This window comes from Podarcis filfolensis (genome assembly GCF_964270895.1).
Source record: "Podarcis filfolensis genome assembly, chromosome: 3".
Lineage (NCBI taxonomy): Eukaryota > Metazoa > Chordata > Lepidosauria > Squamata > Lacertidae > Podarcis > Podarcis filfolensis.
The window spans coordinates 118,234,897-118,251,973 of record NC_139606.1 but is presented as its reverse complement, the minus strand read 5'-3'; the positions used below and the strand labels follow the sequence as shown (position 1 = coordinate 118,251,973).

Sequence of the window (17,077 nt, the reverse complement as noted above, 5' to 3'; positions counted from 1 at the left end):
AAGACAGGAGTGCCTGGCGTGCTCTGGTCCAGGGGGTCACGAAGAGTCGGACACGACTAAACGACTAAACAACAACATACTGTAAGCCACCACTGTGATCCTCAGATGAAGGGCAGTAATGAATTTTAATAAACAAGCAAACAAATGATATTTAACGACTCACCTTGTAGCTGTTGGCAACCAGGAATCCCAGGCAAGCGATGGTTTATGGGAAAAGCCAAGTGGGAGAGATTAGCTCCTCTGCATACCAAGTCTGCCTTCTTCTCTGAGATCAAATCCTGCAGCAAAAGGGTGGATTTCCTACGGACTGACTTGGCATTTAGCAACGATGCCACAAGGTCTGACGACAAGTTGGCAAGGCTATACAGATTTCCAGAAAAGGGAGAAGTTTTCAATTAGCAATAATTGCACCTCGGATTATTATTTTTTAGAGCCTTAGCCCTCTTTCCCCTCCCTGGCCTGCCCTGTCGACCCAGACGTAGCTTCCCCCTGCCCTTTTCTGTTAGAAGAAAGGATTCTCCCATAATTATACCTTGAAAGGATGTGGTAAATTCTGTTCTGTAGCCACCCTGATTTTGTGAGTACCATGTGGCGTTTTTAGGGCATTACAGGAAACTATCTCTTGACTTGCTGACTGTTCTTGCTCATGCACCCCCTGGCACTTTCAGTGGAGAGAGTGTCCCACTCTTTTTCCTGAGCTGAGGCTCCTATAAGCCCATTTTTAATAGCTGCTTAATAACATGCTTGCCAGATTCGGCACAGCGCAGAAGTCTGACCTGTTTGTGTTCTTGAGGCTCTTTTCCTCTGGGCTGATCTAAACGTGGCAACAGCTATGGAGACGATACCAATGTAGGTTTTTTTTTAGTGCCAAGGTTTTTCCATCGTTTTTGGGTGGCTGGATTAAAGGAAAAAAGAGGGAACGGTTGGTGTAGAATGCTTCCTTCTCTTCTCTACTAGAGGTCAGACTATGGTGTCTGAGGCATCTTAGTTTAGAACAGCGATGGCCAGGCTTTCTGGGAAATGATTTATAATGAAATGAAAAAGGTATTTAAGTATACCTTCTTGAAAAAACCAGAGGCTTTTCTCTTGGGCATAGTCGGCCATTTGGTGCCAAAGAAGGACAGAACTTTTTTTATGTATGCTACAACGGCAGCAAGAATACTTATAGCAAAGCACTGGAAGACTCAAGATCTACCCACTCTGGAAGAATGGCAGATGAAGTTGATTGACTGTATGGGACTGGCAGAAATGACCGGCAGAATCCGCGACCAGGGAGAAGAGTCGGCAGAAGAAGATTGGAAGAAATTTAAGGACTATTTACAGAAATACTACAAAATTAATGAACTCTGAAAAGATGCTGGATTGAACTTTTGTGGTCTCTAGCTGTTATGATAAAGATAATAGGGATTAAAATGGTTCAAGTCAAAAAATTTAAAAAGTTGATTTGGAAAATAAGGTGTTAATTAAAAGGAATGTTAAGAGATTAGGATTTGCTGGATTAACAATTTGAACTAGAAAACAAGAAGGGGAGGTATGAGGAAGTCAAAGAAACATGTTATTGAAAAACTGTTATCGAAATTGATTTGTTTTTAATATTTTTCTTTTCTTTTTCTTTTTGTGTTTGTATAAAATTGGAAAACTTAATAAATATTTATATATATATAAAAAAATAGAACAGCGATGGCCAAACTTGGCCCTCCAGCTGTTTTGGGACTACAACTCCCATCATCCCTAGCTAACAGGACCAGTGGTCAGGGATAATGGGAATTGTAGTCCCAAAACAGCTGGAGGGCCAAGTCTGGCCATCACTGGTTTAGAAGAAGCGTAAGGGATAGAGAAAGATGGGCGAGGTTTATAAAATTATGCATGGTATGGGGAAAAACTGTATAGAGCAGATTTTCACCTCTCTTGTAATACTAGAAATCTGGTTCCCACAAGTTGTGGTATGGACTGCCAGCTAGGATATTGAGGGCTCCTAGCAATGCCGGATTTATGTATAAGCTAAACAAGCTATAATTTAGGGCCCCACTCCCTTGGGGGTGGCCAAAAAATTTAAAGGGGAAAAAACTGGATGTAGATTTCCAAAATATAAGATAAAAAACAAATAAAACCTACATACAGCAACAGTGTTTTGTGTTGTGTAGGCTCCTATGATGTAAGTCATGGGCCTCGCCTGCTAGCTTGCTCCCTAAAATATCACTGGTTTGCTCATTTCTATATATAGGGTGCCTATATTCTGCATGGACTGGTTATTTTGTTATGTGCAAATGGCTTTAGATACCTATTAGGTCCGTCAATTACCGTATAGCATATATTCAACACAAAAAACAGCGACAATTTGTTGTTGACAAAGGACAGCTGGACATATAAAGGGTGATATTACCTTCAGTAGCTTAGGGCCACATCAAACCTAAATCCAGCCCTGACTGCTAGTCAAGGTATATGCAAGGTATATGCTTTATGCAGAGGGGATAGCTTATTGGGAAACCGCAGCAGAGGGGATTATTGCACTCATGTTTTTCTTATGGCTTTGCAATAGGCATCTGGTTGTCCGCTGTAGGAAAAAGGAAGCTGAATTCTAGGCCTTTAGGCTCTTCTTATCTGATGCATTGGGACACAGGTGGCGCTGTGGGTTAAACCACAGAGCCTAGGACTTGCCGATCAGGTGGTCAGCGGTTCGAATCCCCGCGATGGGGTGAGCTCCCGTTGTCCGGTCCCAGCTCCTGCCAACCTAGCAGTTTGACAGCACGTCAAAGTACAAGTAGATAAATAGGTACCGCTCCGGTGGGAAGGGAAACGGTGTTTCCATGTGTTGCTCTGGTTCGCCAGAAGCGGCTTAGTCCTGCTGGCCACATGACGCAGAAACTGTACACTGGCTCCCTCGGCCAGTAAAGCGAGATGAGCGCCGCAACCCCAGAGTTGTTTGCGACTGGACCTAACGGTCAGGGGGTCCCTTTATCTGATGCATGGCTCAGTAATGCAGAGCGGCTGTGTGAATGCGATCTGCAGGAGGACTGGAGAAAGGTGGGAGATTTCCCCTGGCAATCCTTTTCCTCTTCAAGCTTCTCCCTCCAACTGCAGCCACCCCTTTGTGCCCTCCCCATCTTTGAGAGAAAGGGAATGATTGCTCACGGGAGGAGTTCAGAGTAGCACCGAGGAGATTGATGGAAATGCTTGTGTCGGAAGAGCAATCTCCCCTTTCTTTACCCCATGTGTTGTTCTGGGGGGGGGGGTTCCCCAGAGTCCTTTGAGTCACTTGGGGGGGCTATAGGGGGAGGAGGGGGAAATCCCCATTGCACTATTCCTTGCACAGGTTTCTGCTTGCAGAACCGCTTCGCTGAGTTCGGCCCCAGCTGCCCCAACTCCTAAGACCCACTCATTCTGAATTTTGCAAACAAACAAGCGCTGTGTGACATAATTCAGCAAACTTGTATGTGTGTTCTATAAAGTTTTTTTTAAAAAAATGCATATTTATTTGAAGCTGCTTTCGGTAACTTTGGTTTCTGACTTGCTAAAGCTGTGCACCATGAGGCATGTCCAAACCTAATTTGTACTGGTGTCTTCATTTGGATGATAGCAAAAGCAAAGCAATTTAATCCATTTGTTCAAAGGCCTGCTCTCTAGCTATTGATAGCAGGCATTAAGTATTGCACAACCTTGTGCAGAGTCAGTTTCCAGATTTATTTTTCCAAGCAGCAGGCATCCTTCGCCTCTTTGAGCATAGATTTCCAGATCCTGGAAATTAACAGTTCTTACGGAAGCAAACCTCCGAACGGAACTGCTTTCCTCAATAGTAAAAGATGACGGATCCTATACAGTTAATGAAAGAGTCACGTTCTGAAATGGAGGCAGTATTAGCAGTACGGATCGCCCGGGAGGAAGTGAAGGGGAGCTATTGGGAAGCTGTCACTGAGGCTCCCCGACCCTCAAATGCCAAAACTGGGTTTAGGAGCCCCCCCCCCAGACTATGCATGTCCTTTTTTTGGGGGGGGGGGTAGGGAGAATCTGGCCCTGTTTGGCCTAAACCCGCAAATAGTGTGATTTTTATATATTGCAAAAATCCAAGACATATTCTGTTTGGGATGGCAGGTGTGCAAATACTGGAAAACTCTCCCCCCATGATTTTAACCCTCTCTTTTCCCATCAGATAAAAGTCTTTTAGAAGGGGTGGGTGCCAGGCAAGGTCAAATAATGCTGCCAAGGAAGAAAACCAGTTTCCCAGTCTGCTTGTGGAAATGAAATTGGACTGAATCCGTATGGCACATATATAAGGGTGTTTGTGTGTGTTTTTGTTGCTGTGTGCTTATAATTAGAACATTTTAAAAGGGGAAAAAACTTGGGAGTTTGCTGTAAAATTAAACCCAATGCAAGAACTTGGCTGTTGTTGTTTTTTTTACTACCTATATACTTTGGAACTCCCTGCCTATTCTGCTTGAAAAAGTTCTTGTGTGGACAAGCCTGCCCAGATATTTAGAAAGCTGAGGTGATTTTAATCTGTGGTGTTTTTATAAGCATTTTAAACTGTTTGTTTTCGCTGTACAGCTGTGATTTATTTTTTTTTTGTAAACTGTGTTGAGGTGCTTTTTTGTTTTTGTTTTCCAGTCCAAAAGGTATTTCGTTTCAATGAAACAATAAATAAAAATAAGCGACAAGATTTGCTCCTATGACTTGACCCGGTTATGGGCGGGAAAGGCCGCCTTGTCGACTGCGCATGCGTCACACTTGGTGTGTGTAAAGGGGGGGAGAGCTGACGGAGAGGAGGGAGGTTCGGCAGTTTCCGTCGCCTTCCGAATCTCCGCCCTGCTGTCCCGCCCCCCGCCTCTCTCTCGGCAATCTCCGTCCGCCTCCGTCCCTCCCAGCCCCGCCCCTCGTCCCTTTCCGCCCGCCCTTCGGCCGTTTCCGCCCGCCCCCTTTCGGAAACGGCCGAAGACGCGCTGAAGGAACCGGCGGCGGGCGAGGTGATGCGAGAGGCGAGGAGGGCTGTCGCGCGCGGATTGGGTGGCTGGCTCCGTGGGACGAACCATCTGCGGCTGGCTCGGAGGTAGGCGAGACGTGGGGAAGGACGGAGGGAACGCGGGATTCCGCGGGGGGTGCGGGGAGGCGAAAACAGCGGCGCGTCTCTCCACCCGCACTGCGCCCCCCCCCGCTCCTTGTCCTAATGGTCGCTGCCTACGGATCCCGGGAGCGGCCGGCTTAGCACTGCGGGAGGGTTAAACTAAGAAGGTGAAAGCGGAGGGGGGGGGGGCGCGAGACAGAGATGGAACGTACCACGAGTGATGAAGGAGAGGGGTGTGTGCGCACAAGGCAAGTATGCGATTTGGGGGGGGTGTATTGAGGCTTTGGAGGGGGATAACCCCCTTTTTTGGATAATGGTACTGCCTAAAGAAGGAGACCCCCCCATCCCCCTTTAAGGTAGCTTTGGGGGTGGGGGGGTCTCTCCATCTGGGGGTAATTCTGGGGACACTCTCCAAAATTAATCATGGAGGGGGGTCTAGGGACTCCCAACTTTGGAGGGCAAAGAAGTATCCCCCTATTCCTGGGGTCTGGGGTCTTCCACCTGTGTATGCGTGTGTATTTTTTGAAAGCGCAGGCTCTTTATTATTAATATTGCCATTAATAATAATGTATCGCGCTTACACATCGGAGGCTTGGTGTGCGTTTGATCTGGTCACTGGTGTGTTTGGTTTTGTGGAAGAGCTAGCTCTCTGAAATCCTGCGCCGTTAGCACATGAGTGCTCCTGGCTGTGGCTTGCGGATCCGAATAATAAGAATCAAAAGAAATAATGCCATTAGGTAGGGGGAAAGAAGAAGCTAAAACAATTCAAAACCAGATCAAACCATCTCATTGTGGTGGTTGTTGTTTTAAATGCCAAATCCTGTCTTCTTTTCCCCTGGCTGGCATTTCACCTAATCTCATATAAAACATTGGTATTGGTATTATTATTAAATGCCAAACAGCAGATTGGGAGAGCACTGCCACTGTATGTCAGTAACAGCAATAAAAGCAGTGGTTACATTTGTTTGTTTCAGGGTTTCCTTCCTGCATTTCCACCCACCCACTCTCCAAATGGATTGTTTGAAACAGTGTATATCCCTACATATACACTGTTTCAGTAACAGTATCAGTATCCGTTTTAAAAAAAGTGAACCATAGAAAAACAGTGGATTTTTTTAAAAGGCCACATGGATAAAAGCCTTCAGATGGCAGGGAGAAAACTGTCAAAAGGCAGGTGTTTTAGTTACCACTATATTATTATTATTATTATTATTATCATCATCATCATCATTTTTTATTACATTTTGTTATTAATTAGTTGGTTGTTATCAAGATCTCCAGGAGACTTTCAGGAGGCTGTCTCTTATTCCCACCAGGTAAACTTCTGATAATGGTGGGACATGAAGTTATAACGAGCAATCAAGATAAATTAAAAACAACAGCAGCACATATGAACTTATTCGCCCACATTCATTTATTTTGTTTGGCTGCTTATGGTACTTTATGCGTGATTTTTTTAAAAAAAATTGTATTTTGTTCTTGATTGGCATCTGTTTCATTTCAATATTTTGTACTGCGGTGTTTCAGAGAGAGGCTGGAAATTGGTTAGGGTTTTTTCTTCTTCTTCAGAAATGCAAAGTAGTACAGAAATGATTAAAACGAAAGAATGGGGCAGACTTAGGGTCTTGCCTAAAGTAGGAGTGGTTAGACCATGTCTTTCCAGTTGTTGCTGGACTACAGCTCCCATCAGGCTCAGTTTACGAACCTATTGTTGTTGGCATCTGTCTGTCTCAAGGGTGAAGTTAAACTGCTGCTTTAGCAGCTCTGAAGTGACCTCCCTGGGGCACAAGCCTGGGTTGCCCAGACAAGACCCCATCCCCCTTGGCCTTGCTGTTGTGGTCCAGAAGAAAGCAGAACAAGATGGTTGGCACCAGCTTGGCTGCAGGAGTTGCTGGAAGGAGGCATACAAGACGCCATCCAACCCTCTTAGGGACTCCACTCTGGATTTGTGTAGGGTCTACTCCTTAGCCTTTTCTTCTCCTTACCTCTCTCGCCCTGACCTTGCCACTGTGATCCACGCGACGGTCACCTCCAGACTTGATTATTGTAACTCACTCTACGTGGGGCTGCCCTTGAGACTCACCCAGAAACTCCAGCGGGTACAGAATGCCGCGGCGAGACTCCTTATGGGGTCCTTGCTGCAGGATCACATTCACCCGGTGCTATACCAGCTGCACTGGCTCCCGGTGGAGTACAGGATCAGGTTTAAGGTGCTGGTTTTAACCTTTAAAGCCCTATACGGCCCAGGACCCTCATACCTACGGGACCACCTCTCCTGGTATGTCCCACGGAGGACCTTACAGTCTTCAAACAAAAAAAAAACTTGGAGGTCCCGGGCCACAGGGAGGTTAGGTGGCCTCAACCAGAGCCAGGGCTTTTTCGGCCGTGGCCCCAGTCTGGTGGAACGCTCTGTCACAAGAAACTAGGGCCCTGCAGGAGTTGACATCTTTCTACAGGGCCTGCAAGACAGAGCTGTTCCACCAGGCCTTTGGCCAGGGCACAGCCTGACCCCCTCCTTCTGTAATCCTCATAGAACTCTAGTCCAATGGTTGCCATAATTTGATTCTGAACTGATTTTAAAATGAATTGATTTTAGAATGCTGTGTTACTTTTATTGTTGTTAGTTGCTCTGAGCCCAGCTTTGGCTGGGGGAGGGTGGGATATAAATAAAATATTATTATTATTCTTAAGATAGTAGTGGCGCCTGCCCTGTGGAACGCCCTCCCAACAGATGTCAAAGTAATAAACAACTATTTTACTTTTAAAAGACAACTGAAGGCAGCCCTCTTTAGGGAAGTTTTTAATGTCTGATGCTGTACTGTTTTTAATATTCAGTTGGAAGCCGCCCAGAGTGGCTGGGGAAACCCAGCCAGATGGGCGGGGTATAAATAATAAATTATTATTAATTATTATTATTATTAAGATGTCCCGCAAGGCGGCAGAGGTTTATGGTCACAGTTTTCTTTTTCCTAGATGGGCTCCCTTCCCAGGTAGATGAAGCCCATCCTACCCTTGCTTCCAGCATGTGCAGAAACTGCCTTCTTGACTGTTGGACACCCTCTTGGTCCTGTCCGCTCAGTCTGCCAGAGTCTGCTGGATCAAGACAGTGGTCCATCTGGTGCAGCATCCCCCTGTGAGCTCAGGATAGTTTGCTCTCCACCTCTCAACCCCTGCTTGTTGTCATGGTCCGGTTCACGGGTGGTCGAAGTCGTTGGGACCAGGGGCAAGATGGCGGGGTGGGAGCAGGAACCGGAGTCCAGAAGCCAGGAGTCGGGAAGCCAAGAGTCCGAGGGTCATAGAGCTGGGAGTCAAGAAGCCAAGGGTTGGGAAGCAAGGAGTCGCGAAGGCAGGGGTCCGAGGATCAAGAAGCAAGGCAGGGAACATGTTGCTGTGGCAAAGAGCTGAAGGGAAATGCTGACCTTATATCCCTCCCCAGCTCTTGCCACCAGGTGCTGTGAGTTACCTTTCAGCCTCACCTGAGGCTGTGCCTTGCCTCTTCAGAACAAACTTAGGAAGGCCCCAGTCCTACAAAGTCCTATTGGTCACAGGGCCTGGCTTCTTTATGCACACCTGACACTTGTTTCCAAATACAAAACACTACTGCCACTCTGATTTCCTGCATTTTTACCTTGCGTTTCTTCCAGTGTGGCATACCTGTTTCTCCCCCTCTCCATTTCACCCTCACAGCAATCCTCTGAGGTAGGTTAGGGCTGAGAGATGGTGACTGGCCCAAGGTCCCCCGAATGAGATTCATGGTGGCGTGAGGATTTGAACCCCTGGACTCCCAACACGCCGACCACTTTGCCACACTGCAATCTTGCCTGGCCAAAGTTTTGGGGCAATTGTGATGAAGATTAGCTGCCTTGTAGCTGGAAAGATATATATATATACTCACATAATCTGGTTTTGATTTGTCGCCCAGTTAAATAAATATTAGAGGCTGCAATCCCAGTCATGTCTCCTTGGAAGTAAATCCCATTGAATTAAAAGAGTAAAGGTGTTTAGGATTGCAGCCTTAGTCAATGAATCATTTAAGTTACAGCTGATTAGACCAAATTGCCAAACTTTGAAGAGCAATTTTAGTCAACGAATCACTTCAGCTATAGCGGATTGGATTTAAATTGTGAATCAAAGCAAATCCTTTCTGAAGGGGAAAAAAATGCTTTGTTTTCTAGATGATGTGAGTGCATGTCTCGGGAGATGCCATTTTTAAAGAGGCCTTCTGTCAGCGGAGAAAAGGAAATGCTGCCCTGTGAATTCTTGCATTAATCAGAATTTTATTTTCTTTTATTGCCTGATCTTTATCTGGAGCGCTTTGGTCCAAAGGAACTGCAAGATGCATTCCTAGCACACTTAGGGAGGAGTAAAGCCTTTTTATCTTGGAACTGGGCAGGAGTGCTTCACGTTGTACACAAGCTAGGTGGCTAACTTGGCTCCTGATCAGACGAATGTATCCTGCCCTGTGCGTTGTGCCATTAAGTTCCTTGGGGGCCAGAGGCTTCTCTTGTACTCTTGCCAGGACATATCAAATAATTTATTATCGTCATCTGTCTTCGCTGCTGGATGAAATCAATATTAAATGGATGGATTCAACAGCTCCGATGGAAGGCGAAGGATCCAGACTGGGAAAATGCTGCGTTCAGTAGGGAGTCCTGTGTGGCAGTAATGACTGAATTCTCTTGGTATTTACTGAAACGCTAAGGGGAGTTTGTAGGGGGAGGGGATTCTTGAGTTCCCTTTCTCCAGCAGTCCCCTCCGTCCTCAACTGAATGGTGACGAAAATCCCCTCCAGTCCCTTCGTTCGTGCAGAGTTCTGCTATTGTCTGAGCCACTTCTCTCCTCCCTTCCAGCAATGACAGTTTTATCTTCGTTCAGAGCTCGGCTTCGTGCGCGGCCAAAGGGTCTTGGCAGCAAAACAGTGGTACAAACAGCCTGTGAACTGACTGACATTTCGTTGCAAAAGGGATGTCAAAACAACCTTTTTTTAAAAAAAAATATATGCCTCGTTGTTGTTGTTTGGAGTGGTGAGAAGAGATATTGGAGGCTTGTGACATTCAGATGTGGGCAGCTGTTATAGCTGGAAAGGCCAGATGATCAAAGGTGCATTTTTCACTGATGGCTCTGTGTTTGTGTATGTATTTAACTACCTTAAAGTCTTTAGAGCAGGGGTCAGCAAACTTACCGTGCCTTGGACCAGTGTCTCCAGCGCCGATTGCGCGGTGGGCCGGAGGGCGGGGGAGCGCGTGCCCATACGTGTGCGCACACGCTATTTCCTGCGCACTTCTGGGTCGGAGGAGCACTGGAAATGGCTTGTGCGCATTTGCATGGGCCTCCTCCGGCCTGGATGTGCACTGGAAACAACGCTTGTGCATGCGCACAATGCTTGCGCATGCGACAAGCTATTTCCGGTACTCCTCTGATCCGGAAGTGGGCAGTCGCACAGCGCAGTGCCAGTAAGAGCGGGTGGCGGCAGTGGGGGTTACCGCGGGCCGGATAAATGAGTCTCTCAGGCCTTATCCGGCCCGTGGGCCTTAGTTTGGGGACCCCTGCTTTAGCGTAACAACAGTTACTGTCAATCCAGGCTTAGGTGCATTTAGAATTTGAGATTTATGGATTTTCATCCTGGAAAGCATTTGTAGAGGTTTACTCTTTGCAGATCCTGGAGAAGCTCCTTTTGGTATTTTTGTGTGTGTGGTCAGGCTCTTATTTACACGACTTGAGTACGGCTTTACAGCTCATAATGGTTCTTTGTTGTTTGCCCTACTGTGCTGCTTTAAATCTGAAGCTGTACCCCTTCTAGCTTCTAACCTGGGAGCGTGAGGCAAATTGTTGTTGTTAGCTGTAAAAAAGGGTACGTCAGTGTGTATGTGGGACTTTGTGGGAGTAACGTAAATGATAAAGGCAGCCTTCCCTCACCCAGGAACATAAAATAAAAATTTCAGCAAGGGGTGAATGAAATGAAATGAAAGGGAGGGGTTAGCAGCAGTCTGGAGCAAAATGCCTTTCTAACCTCAATTACGGATGCCGGCCAGATCCTGAAGGTTGACTTGCACACGGCAGCTCCCACATGGTGCTGCTATCCAGCTCACAGCTAGGCTGTGGCCACATGGAGATGACATAAGAACCTCAGGAGCAGCTGGTGGGCATATGAGGGGCACGGCCTTTTTGGTGGTAGCACCTCAGTTGTGGCCCTCGGTTTCTCATGCACAGATAAGATATTCATTTTGTTGTATTGTCCAGTAGCACCTTAGAGACCAACTAAGTTTGTTCTGGGTATAAGCTTTCGTGTTCATGCACACTTCTTCAGCTGCTAATTTATTTTTTTTTAAAGTATGTATTTCAACAGCGTCAGACCAACATGGCTACCTACCTGAATCATTTTGTTGTATGTTATTTACAAACACGTTAGGATATGCAGAGGACAACTGTAGTCTTTAAATTTGATTTTGATAGCTAGGGACATGTTTGTTTGTTTTTAAATGCAAATACAGTCTGGACTGGAGGCTATTTGTTCTTTTTAGGATATTGTATCTGGATATACTGCTCATGAGCGAGTCCTTCAATAGTGAAATTGACATCTTTTCAGACCAGGTTAAGACTCCCCCCCCCCCAACCTGGGAATTTGGTTGAATTTGATCCAGTTGAGTCAAGGATTTATATCAGCTTTTGCTAATTCTCTCTCTCTCTCTCTCTCTCTCTCTCTCTCTCTCACACACACACACACACACACACACACTCACTCACTCACATCCTCCCTGGTATTTTGCTACTATGATGTCTGGTGGCTCCAAAATATACCCACCACCATGAAGAAAATCAGTATGGTTGTGTGCCCTTGTGGAACTCAGTTCCTCAGGAGGCAATGATAACCACTAACCTAAAAAAAGAAAAGAAAAAGAAAGGCAAAGGACCCCTGACAGTTAAGTCCAGTCATGAACGAGTCTGGGGTTGTGGCGCTCATCTTGCTTTGCTGGTTGAGGGAGCCAACTTTTTCCCGGGTCATGTGGCTAGCGTGACTAAGCCGCTTCTGGCGAAACCAGAGCAGCGCACGGAAACACCGGTTACCTTCCTGCCGGAGTGGTACTTATTTATCTACTCGCACTGGTGTGCTTTCGAACTGCTAGGTTGGCAGGAGCAGGGACCGAGCAATGGGAGCTCACCCCATCGCGGGGATTCGAACCGCCGACCTTCCGATCGGCAAGCCCAAAAGCCTCAGTGGTTTATACCGCAGCGCCACCTGCGTCCTAGATGACTTTAAAAGAGGATTAGGCAAATTCATGGAGGAAAAAGGCTATGGAGGCTGCTCAGATCCTGCTTTCGAGTTTCCCATAAACATCTGGTTGGCCACCATAAGAGGAGGCTGCTTGGCTAAATGTGCCATTAACCTGAACCAACAGGTTCTTAGGAAATGGCCCTCATCATTTAAGGTGCTGGTTTTGACCTTTAAAGCCCTTCACGGCCTAGGACCCTACTACCTACGGGACCGCCTCTCCCGGTATGCCCCACAGAGAGCCTCAAGGTCCATAAATAGCAACACCCTAGTGGTCCCGGGCCCCAAGGAAGTTAGATTAGCTTCAACCAGAGCCAGGGCCTTTTCAGCACTGGCCCCAGCCTGGTGGAACGCTCTGCCTCATGAGACCAGGGCCCTGCAGGATCTGATTTCTTTCCGCAGGGCCTGTAAGACAGAGTTGTTCCCCCTGGCTTTTGGCTTGGAGCCAATTTGATTTCCTGCCTTTCTTTCTTTTTTCTTTTCCTTCTCCTCCTGCAATGAGGCTACATTTTAATATTTTAATGTTGTTTTTAAGTTGTAATCATTCAATTTGTCTTTATTATTGCTTGTAAGCCGCTCTGAGTCTGGCCTTGGCTGGGGAGGGCGGGGTATAAATAATAAAAAAATATTATTATTATTATTATTATTATCATTGTCCCAAGAGAAACTTAAACATGAAGATGCCGCCCGACACTTGATCTGTGTGGCATTACCTGATGTGCCATCGGAAGTGGACGGTTGGGTTGGGGAGATCACCCAGCACAGAGTATTCTAATTACGGCTTCAGACTGCTTTTATCTAATGACTGCAGCCAAATTTCGATGCTTCAGCACTGCTTTTTGGTGGCGTTTGCCTTTGGGCCTGTTCTCCAGACAGCCTGAGTCATTTGCCTGACAGTCTGGCTGCTAGAGGCTTTGTTAGGGCTGGTACAGACCATGGAGCCAAGGTGGGGTGTTTGCCAGGATGTGATGGCTCCGTCCCTTTTGGCAAGTCGTTCTGCAGGTAATGTGAGAATTGGAAGCCTTGACTGCTGTCCAGCCAGGAAAACTGATGCTATCACAAAGCGGAGGAGGGTTTTATTTTTATTTTATTTTATTTATTTTTTAAAGATATTTATTGGAGTTTTACAAAAACATAAATTTAAAAGATCATATAAAAAGAAAGAAATACAATAAAAGAAACATAGAAAAATACATAAAATAAGAAAAAGAAGAATAAAAACAAATCCATTTTTGTAACCCTAACTCATTATCTTATTTCCTTGGCCTCCTCACACCTCCCCTTTTTGTATTCCCATTTAAATAATCAAATCAGCAAATCCTTACCCTCTTTCGTTTATCTTAACTCTATATCTTAACATATTATAACTCTATATTTTCATCCATTTTCAGTTCAGTTTTGCATACTCTTATTAACTTTGTTGCTAATGCCACTTATTTTCAATCCAACATCATTTTAACATTCGTTAATTTTACAGTGTTTCTGCAGATAGTCTTTAAATTTCTTCCAGTCTTCTTCCACCAACTCTTCTCCCAGGTCTCGGATTCTGCCAGTCATTTCCGCCAATTTATTTTTATTCTTTTGAACTGCAAAGCGATACCCTATCTTTGAAATATAACTGCTAATTGAAGTCTCCTTCTGTTGAGAGTGGTTTGGCTAATCCGCTGCAAATGGATTAAGTTCTGGGGGGGAAAGCCCAAGTCGTTCAAGGCCAATATTTGAAACGACTCCAAACTGCTATAATTCTGTATAGATTGGAACAGGCTTCTCTCCCCCAACTACTTTTAGTAGCTTTTGCTTTTACATCCTTTTGGTTCGCTGGGGCGTGAGGTTTGTGTGTTTGTGTGTGTGCGCGCGCGTGCTAATCTGATACCCATCGAAGATACAACCCTCATTTTTTTGTTCTTCCCTTGCTGGCTCCTGATAAACCAGCCGACCAATTTCCGTAGGTGTATTGATGCAATCAGTTTGTGGAAAGCAGGAGCGTGGGAAGGGAAGATTGCCTCGAGTCTTTAAAGCAGCCTTCGCCAACTTGGGGCCTCCCAAATAGTTTGGACTACAACTTCCATCAGCACCATGTTTAAAGGCAGCAGTTATCTTTTAAAGGTGCCTGGCCTGAGAAATGATAGGCAGAACATTTCTTTTTCGAAATAATTTGGGAGCTGTTATGTACTGAGTTGAATAGGATCCAAACTGCAGCAGTCTGATTGGTCCTAGAACAATAGGATCCAAAAGGCAGCAGTCTGATTGGTCCTAGAACAATAGGATTCAGAATGCAGCAGTCTGATTGGTCCTAGAACAATGCAGCAGTATGATTGGTTGGCAGGAACCACCCAATCATGCTCCAGATAGAAGTGAATCCACAACCTGATTGGCTTACAGTAGAATTCCGGAATTAGCCAATCATGTGCAGCCCATTGTGTAAATAATGTATATAAAGCAGATACCTTGAGGGGACATTCATTCATTCCTCCTCACCACTATGAGCTGAATAAAGAGCATGAAATCATTTTGCGACTCTGAGTATATTTCAGGAGCATATTCACCCAGTGCTTTTCCAGCTGTACTGGCTCCCGGTGGAGTACAGGGTCAGATTTAAGGTGCTGGTTTTGACCTTTAAAGCCCGTCACGGCCTAGGACCCTCATACCTACAGGACCGCCTCTCCCGATATGCCCCACGGAGAGCCTCAAGGTCCATAAATAGCAACACCCTAGTGGTCCCAGGCCCTAAGGAAGTTAGATTGGCCTCAACCAGAGCCAGGGCCTTTTCAACACTGGCTCCCGCCTGGTAGAACGCTCTGTCTCATGAGACCAGAGCCCTGCAGGATCTGATCTCTTTCCACAGGGCCGGTAAGACAGAGTTGTTCCGCCTGGCCTTTGGCTTGGAGCCAATTTGATCCCCTCCCCCTCTTCTTTTTTCCTTTCTCCTCCTGTGATGAGGCTGCATTTTAATTTTAATGTTTTAATGTTGTATTTTAACCTTGTTTTTAAGTTGTATTCATTCAACTTGTTTTATTATTGGTTGTTAGCCGCCCTGAGCCCGGCCTTGGCTGGGGAGGGCGGGGTATAAATAAAATGTATTGTTATTATTATTATTAATATTGATTTTGCAAGTGTAGAGTTATAACAATGCAAAATATATATCCATATTTAGAGATTTCTCCGAATCTCTAGATTTTGCACCTTCCCCTCCATGGGTCCTATTATAAACCTTTTCAACTGCATATTATCTCATCATCCAAATTTTATATCTTTCCATTTTGTCCATAATATCTTCTATATTACAAGTGTTATTGTAACCCTGCTAATGCTTACAGTGGTCTCTCAAGTAAATTATAATTTTTTCCTATTCTTTATTGAAGTTTTGGTCTTCTTGGTTCCTGAGCTTTCCGGTTAGATTTGCCATTTCGGCATAATCCAGCAGCTTAGTTTGCCATTCTTCTCTAGTAGGGACTTTGTCCTTTTTGCATCTCTGGGCTAGTAGTATCTGTGTGGCTGTCGTTGCATACATAAAAAGACTTTTCTGCTCCTTTGGGATCTTGTTACCTACAATTCCTAATAAAAAAGCTTTGGGGTTGTTGCTTTTTTAAAATAAAAATCATTTTAAACATTTTTTTTCAATTCATTATATATCATTTCCCAGAATGCTTTTATTACCTTGCATATCCACCACATATGGTAAAAGGTGATAGGCAGAATATTTCTAACCATTCTTTTCATTCTGTTTCTGGCCTTGATTAGAAGATGCTGATCAGTCGTGAAGTGAGATTCTTGCCGTAATACTTGCCGTTCAGTATTAATTTGCCAAATTAGTTGGTGGCCATCTAAGGAGGAGGTCAGTGAATGAAATCGAACCTTTAGCCTTCAATGCTGCAGGCACTTCGCTAGCGGGACTGAGTTTGGATGGACTTTGGCATAGGATTGTGCTGTTCATGGGGTTTCTGTTTTAGACAAACTCTTGTTTATCTTTCTCATATGACGAAAGCAAAACCGTAAGAGGAATGATCTGCTCCTACTTCCCTCTGCATGCTAGACCCACAAGGAATACTCATTGCTTGCCAGTGGATAACAAATGAATAGCAAAACTTCATGGAGAGCAGCTGCTTTTTGTTAAGAAGTTTACATTTCACTGGAGACGTTCTATTGTTGGAATGTTTTGCAGTGCCCCATTTTTGTAAAAACAAACACAAACAAACAAAAAACCCAATAGCTTGGCATTTGTTTACCAATAGCATCTTAAATTCTTCTTTTTTCATTTTTTATTTTTTAAATTGAGACCGCAGGTCAGTGGTTCCCATACTTTTTCTAGCCACTGCCCCCTTGGTTCCATAAACTCACCCCAGTGCCCCCTACCTGACCAAAAGCACTGTTCAGAATAGTGGTTTGCATGACCTGCTAAGGAAGGGGATAACACAATAAAATTCGAAACAGTAACAATCAGTTGCACATTTAGCCAGAACCCAATTAAAACTATTTGTTTTAATTAATTCAACACAACTGATGAACCTGATCCAGTGATAGCAGTTTTTCGAAGCCTGGTAAACGTTATCCTTTCCAGTGCCCTACTGCTGCCCTCTTGCCTCCTAATGCCCTCCTAGTTCATCTTCCCCTCTAGGGCGTAGTACCATCCACATTTGGAATTCTTGCCATAGGTGGACGTGGGGTTTAGCTGCAGTGCAGGATAAACCAAGTTAACAAGAATAGGAGAGCATAGAATAACACCCTGGCAGCTGTGGTTTTTAAGCATGGAG

The 17,077-nt window shown here is 45.1% G+C and overlaps 1 protein-coding gene across 4 annotated transcripts in view; it reads left to right on the top strand.

Annotated features, from left to right (window-relative positions):
• Positions 1 to 17,077, top strand: part of EXTL3 (exostosin like glycosyltransferase 3) — a 170,785-nt gene that overhangs the window by 17,961 nt on the left and 135,747 nt on the right. Inside the window, exon 1 of one of the 4 annotated variants that reach the window (XM_083605055.1) lies at positions 4,911 to 5,041. The exons of 1 other annotated variant lie outside the window; for it this stretch is intronic. The gene's annotated coding sequence lies outside the window, so the exon portion shown is untranslated. Of the gene's footprint in view, positions 1 to 4,910; positions 5,305 to 17,077 lie in introns of those variants that run through there. 2 more of the 4 variants (XM_083605058.1, XM_083605056.1) reach the window with 2 other exon arrangements.